Below are 6,803 nucleotides of genomic sequence, written 5' to 3'. Positions count from 1 at the left end.
TCATGTCATGGTTAAGTACACGGGTTCTAATTCGGGCCCTGCCATTCGCTTGCTGTGTGGCCATGGGCAAGTCACAAAACCCCTCTGAACCGCAGTTTCACCCCCTTTCCCAGGCTCCCGTCTAGATCCTTGACCTTCCGTGGCATGTGGTCCCACTCCTGGGCCATAACTCTTGGCACCAGCATTCATTCTCACCTCCTTCTAGTGCTGCCGATGCTCTAAGTTAACAATGAATTCCCCGAACTCTCTCAGAGCCAGGGTCTGGGTGCAGATGTGGTTGTGCCAACTAGATGCATCCATGTCAGATTTGGAAGGAAGGAGAGGGGGCGAGGCCATCTCTCTGTGGCCTGTTTTCTCTTGGCAAGTGAGCTCCTCGGGATGCTGGTGTCCAGCCTCCAGCTCTGTGGGTGTTCCAAGCACGTGCAGGGCAGCGGAGGGGCTCTGACCCTGGGTTGCAGCTCTGAGGGCGTGTTCTGGACCCAACTGTCCCCTCATCAGCTCTCTGGTTCTCCACCCTCCTGGCAGTGGCAGCTCCCTGGGTGGGTCGGCTCTGCGGCGTCTGCAGCTGATTACCGCAGATGAACTGGAGTCGCTCCGGCTCCAGCCCTCAGGGTTGTAAGCACCTTGTACTGCATGCTTTCTGCCTGAAATACTTAGATCATTTCTGCACTGAGCCTGACCCTTGCCACCTCCCTGGGTACCCATCCCTGCTGGCTGCCTGCTGTGTGTGCCACCCTGAGCTCCCATCTCAGTGGGGGCTTGACTCCCAGCCTGAGCCTGAGGTCAGGGACTCTGCTTATCTACAGTGTAAACTGCTCACTTCAGACTGTGCGCTGCAGGCAGAGCCACTGGGGACCCTCCGCCAGGAAAGTGCCCTGTCTGGTGTGGTTCCGGGTTCTCCCTATACTTGGATTCCCAGGATCTCTCACTTAGCACTGAGTAAGCTCAATAGCCATTAAGGAATATTTAAAAATATTTCAAAACTACAATAACGAATCTGTCTTGAAAATGACTCCTAGGGTCATAACATCGAAAGGCCAGCGAGGGCAGACCAGTGCTCCCTTATGTGCCTTAAAAATGTAGTGCTTAAACTCGTGGTTAAATGGTGAGCTTTTTCTTCTTAATGTAGTCTTTTTAACTACAGAAGTAGCACTCGCTGTGGGCCAAGCACTCCCACCCCGTGTGACAGGGAGATGTCCCAGGCGGGATTATCCTGGTGGAGTTATAACACCCGAGCAGATGCTGTGGGCGGGCTCTGGCCTCCCCCGCCTGGGAGATTGTGCTGAGACAGCACAAGGGGCTGGGCAGGCCCTGGGCTGAGGGAAAAGCCTAACCGCCTTTCTTGGGGGTGGGGAGGCTGGGGACCCACCAGCTGCAAGGGAGAATACCCTCTAGTCCCCAGGGTCCACGGTCACAGTGACTCAGGATCTCAGGTTGCATTTACGTGTGGGAAAGACTCACTCTGCGCCTCCCAGGGAGCCTCAGCCTTAAAGCCTCAGTGCTGAGATGAGAAACTGGTTGGTAGTTTGGGGAAGGGGAGCAAGAACCCTTCCCTTGCAGGAGGAGTCCCCATTTTAATTGAGGGCCTGCTGTATGAGAAGCACATATCATTTTCATCTACGAGGGATGAGATATTGCCAAACCATGTTATAGAGGAGGAAATTGAGGCTCAGAGAAGTGAGGCTACTTGCCTAAGATCACAAAACTAGGAAGTGGCAGAGCGGGGATTTGAACCCAAGTCTGTTGGTTCCAAAGTCTATACTTCGGTTTTTTTCTTCCTCCCTCCCTTCTTCCCTTCCTCCCATCCATTCTTCTCTCCTCTTCTTCCTCCTCCTCCACCTTCTCCTTTTCTCTGTCCCTCTCTCCCTCTCCTTCTCTCTCTCCCTTTCTTCTTCCTTTCCTCTCCCTTTCTTCCCTCCCTGTAGAATACGGAGGTGGCATGTGCAGCACCCAGGGCCCCAGCCTGGCCTCCAGGCCTCTCTGCCCCCAGAGGGCTTTCTTTTCTTTGCAGCCCTGCTCCCTTCCTTTCTCTATTCCTAGCACCTAGGAGGGCACCCAGGCCGTAGGGCGTGCTCAGTGCATGGGGCTGTCTTTGTGCTAAAATATCGGCCATGTGACAAGGCCTGGGAGGGTACATGGGGACATAATCAAGACTTGTGGTGATTAAGCTTTGTGACATGCAAACAGGGGGGAACTGAGAACGGCTGTGAATAGATTTCTCCAAAGATCAACCTGGGGACTTTGATAGTTACTTGTACTGAAGTAAAAGGAATTTTTAATGAACCTGGAAAGAGAGGGTGGGGGATGGGTAAGAGCACCAGGTTGGGCGGAAGATGCTGCAGATGCTTGTAATAAACATCCCCCCTTGGGGCCCCAGCGGTGACAACCCTCTCCTGGGGACCCCGGCAATGATGAACGACTCCTGGTAGTGACAACCCACATCAAGACACCCCCAAATGCTCTGAGAATCCATCATAAGACCAGGACACGACAAGTCTTTAATTATTCATGATCTGCACTTTATTTCAGTTAAAAAAAAATGCTAATGGCAGAGGCCATTTTCCTAGTATCCTCCTAGTCCAATCTTTAAATGCTGCTCTGGGCTCTGGTTTCAGAGTTTCCGATTTCAACTCTGGGATGACCTTAGGGCCAGCGTGCCCCCGGGTGCCAGGTGTTGGCGCAGCCTGTCCTGGGCGAGCCAGGTGTCCCCACCTGCTGGGTGAGGAGCTCAAACTGGGAATGGCCTGCCCACCCATCCAAGGTCACACAGCCAGAAGCGGTATTGCTAGCACGTGAAAGCTGTCTGAACCCCTAGCCTGCGCTTTCTCACATGAAATCATGTTGCCTTCACACAGGGGGCTTTTGAGAATTGACAAACCCCACCAACTAAGAAAAGTCAGAAGGCCAAAGGCGTCAGATGAACCGCAACAAACACCGGAGACAGGGTCTCAGGCAGAGAACAGAGGGAGTGTGGGTGCCTGGCTCTGATTCTGGTTCTGCCTCCAACAAGCTTTGCGGCCCTGGGGCTGTCCCTCTGCTTCTACGGGCTCTCAATGTCCCCCAGTATTAGGACCGTCTTCCTAAAAGGTGATGAATATCAGACTGGCGATTTTTGCAGTGACTTCAGGGCACACAGAGAACAGTCGTTCTGTTAATTGCTGTGCAATTCTTGGGGTGTACTAAAATACACAATACCAGAAGCGAACCTTTCCATCAGCAGCTCTGCCACTTGAACACGCACCAAATCACCTGGAGGGCATGATAAAATGCAGATTCCTCAGGCCTATCTGGAGCATTTCTGATCCAGCGGGCCTGGGTGGAGCCCAAGAATCTGCATTTCTAGCAAGGCCTCAGGTGGTGCGGATGCTGCAGGTCCAGGGCCTCCACTTTGAGAACCGCTGACTAACCTAACACTCCCAGGTGCTCTGTGCTCAATGGTGTGCTGGATTCAGCTATTACTGATGGGGGAGTTCAAGAGTTAACGGCTTTAGCTTTAGTTATAGTTGATAGGCTTAAGTGATTGAAGCAGGTGGAAAGCTGTTGTTCCAGGAAGTGGAATTTGTGACCTACATGACTCCAGGAGGTAGACAGCAATTCAACCTTTGTGCCCTGCGGGTCTGCCAGCAACAGAGGTGGCGTCTGAGCCGCTGTGTCAGAGCCATTGAGCAGCAGGTAAAGAAGTGCTAGGAAACCCACTGGACTACAGCTCTTATCTGATTAACCTTTTTTCCAAACCCCTTCCCTACCCTTTTCTTCTCCTTATAAAAAGGCTGGCTTCAGATGGGATGTTATCATGGTTTTTAGGGTACTGAACCCACCATCTTCTCAGATCACCAACATCTGCATAAATCACCCATAAAGATTCACAAAGATTTAATCCTTGTCTCCACTTACTGGTCCTGGCAGTGACGGGCAGCATGAATGCCGACTTTTCCAGTTTCATTACTACTGGCTTACAGGAACCAAATGTGTTCATCCCTTCCCAGCTCCATGTCTGGGGACTTCACCTTGGTAGCTGAAACCAGCCCTGATGGAAGCATTTATACCAGGGAGACTGGATATCAGCAAACACTGCAAAGCAGGGCTCACCTCAGAGCCAGTCGTTAAAATAGCATAGGGCAGTTCTAAGCACTTCGCCTATAAAAACACATTTTTAATCCTTTCAGCCACCTTCTGTAGTACATGCTATTGCTAGTCCCATTCTGCAGATGTGGAAATGGAGGCCCAGGATATGTAAGTATCTTGCCCAAGGTCACACAGCTGTAGAGGACCCAGGGTTTCCACATCGATGTTCTGAATCATTGATCTACACAGCTCGCCCAAACTCCAGCTTCACAGATATTGCCTGGGATAAGGCTAAGAAGAGAAACACCGCAGGAGGTTGATTTTTTAAGTATGAACTAAATGATAGTGCTGCTGCGTGGTGAACAATAGCGTTAGCACAGATGGCAGATAGAGTTTCCTGGGTTTCTTTACAAGGGAAGGGAGTGACTCCCTTGGGAGAAGAGGTCCCAAAGCACTTCCGCAGTGGTAGAGGGTCGTACCAGGGGTAAGCTGGGGCTCGTGTCAGGAGAACAGTGCCCGCCCGACGAGCAGGGGACTTGGGGACCAGCACGTTGAGACAGTGTGTCTAGATGTCTGAGATGCACACTGTGGCTTCAGCTCTTAGGTAGCGGTGCTAGCTCCAACTCAACCTAAAATTTCTATGGGATCTATGTACATCCCTTCAAGGTCTCCTCATTAGGTATATAGAAAACAAGGAGACTTTAGAAATCCACCCTCCGGTAGCACCTGGAAATGGGAGGACCTGCCAAGGTGGCCTTGAATGAAGAGGTCTGTGGGATGCCACGTGCTCTCTGAGTCCTTCCAGCTCTGCTAGTGTGGGAATACCCCGGCTGTGGGTTTTCCGTGGGGGAAGGTCAGGGCAGGACCAGAACCGGGGTTGGTGGCGTGCCGAGGGTGTGCTGGGCATTCTGTGGGCATTAACCGCATACATTACGTTTTATGGACTATCTGATGACAGAGGCTGAGGGAAGCTAAAAATAGAGAAATAAGAGAGAAATCCATAAGTCAAACTCAGGACTCTCTGACCTCAAATGCCTGAAAAGCCCCTGTGGATGATGAAGATCAGGCTGAAATCTGAAGGCTTGGGCAGGTGTTGTACGTATAAGATCTGGGGCATTTTGGGGAAATCCATGGTGGGTTGAAAAATGGCTTCCAAAGATGTCCAGGTCCTAATCCTTGAAAACTGTGGCTAATTTTATATGGCCAAAGGGACTCTGTGGTTGTGATTAAATTGAGATTCTTGAAAGGGGGGATCGCCCTAGATTATCCAGGTGGGCACTCTGTAACAACACGTGTCCTTATAAAAGGGAGGTCTGACTACAGAAGTAGAGACGGCTGATGGGAGTGGGGCTGGGGGGAGAAGAAACAGGAGGCAAGTTTTCCCTGTGGTCACAAGCCAGAGGCTAAACACGTGGATTTATCCTCTAATTCTGCCTTGGTTTATCATCTAATCACTCACCTCCTCATTCACTCCTTCACTCCTTGCTTCATGGGCTTTATCAGGCATTCACTCACTTCATTCATGTATTTATTCTGAGCGCACTCTCTGAGCTAGGCACTGGGTGAGTGAGGAAACACTCTTCTTGCTCTCAGAGAACTCATTCCTGTATGGTGCTAAGAGGCTTCTGGGGTATGAGGGTGTGTGAGGGATACAGGGGCTACAGGAGCCCAGGGGAGGGAGCAATCAGTGGCTCCAGAGAGGAAGTGCCATTTGAACTAGCCTTGGAAGGTGCATCATTCATTCATTCATTCAGTGTCAGCGAAGCACTTACTGAGTGTCAGCTATGTGCAGGCACTATTCTAGATGCTGGAGATACACTGGGGAGATAAGAAGGTTCCAGTCCTCCTGGGGTTTCTAGGCTAGGGGATTGGATTGACCAAGTAGAGAGGGGGTTATAGCTTGCTGCCAGTATCTGGGCCAACAATGCTTGTGGGTAAGACTGTCGGTGAAAGCCACCAGGCAGGGGGCCAGCTGTAGGGACAACCATAACACCTCCTCCCTCTGGCATTTATTGAGCACCTACTGTGTGCCAGGCACCATGCTAGTGCTTCCTCTGACTTTCTCATCCAGGCTTCACAACAGTCCTCCTCAGCAGGCACCCGTATTAGCCTCTCTTTGCAGATAAGGCAACTGAGGCTTAGTGAGGTTAAGCCACTTGAAACTTCTTCCCACCCAAGTGGTTTGCCCTCTGTTCTATGCACCCAGAACATTTGTCTGTCATTCTCTTTTAGTCCTCCATCAATCCGATGCCCACTCTGCAGGGCAAAGACCTGACTTGAACACAGAAAGTGCTCTATACACATTTTTGGAGGGGACTAGTGTCTTCCCAGGGCCCCGCTCTCCCGTCCTTCCTCGCCCCCTGATCTCCGGTGCCTGGCCTCCCACCTTGGAGCACTTGCTCTCGGTTCCTTCCCCGCCCCCAGTGAGGCACCAAGGACTGGGAAGAGAAGTGCCAACAGAAATGGCAGCTTCCATGGTGGAATTTCAGGCATCGGGGAAGGAGACTGTTTTAAGCAACCCCTGTCTCTGCTCCCGGCAGTCTCCCCCTGGAATCGGTTGCAATAGGAGGACACAGGTTGTGGAAAGAGTCAAACACGAGACTTTCCACTTCCCTGTCACTGTGAGTTGCCTGTGGGACACCTGCCTGCATTAGTGTCCATAGGTCTCGCCGTCTTGGGGAGGTTACCCAGGGCTCCTGCTCTCAGCAAAGTCGCCCCTCAGCTTAGGCCTCAGCAGG

The sequence above is a fragment of the Phyllostomus discolor genome, chromosome 12 (genome assembly GCF_004126475.2).
Source record: "Phyllostomus discolor isolate MPI-MPIP mPhyDis1 chromosome 12, mPhyDis1.pri.v3, whole genome shotgun sequence".
Taxonomy (NCBI): Eukaryota; Metazoa; Chordata; class Mammalia; order Chiroptera; family Phyllostomidae; genus Phyllostomus; species Phyllostomus discolor.
Note: the sequence above shows the minus strand (reverse complement) of the source record.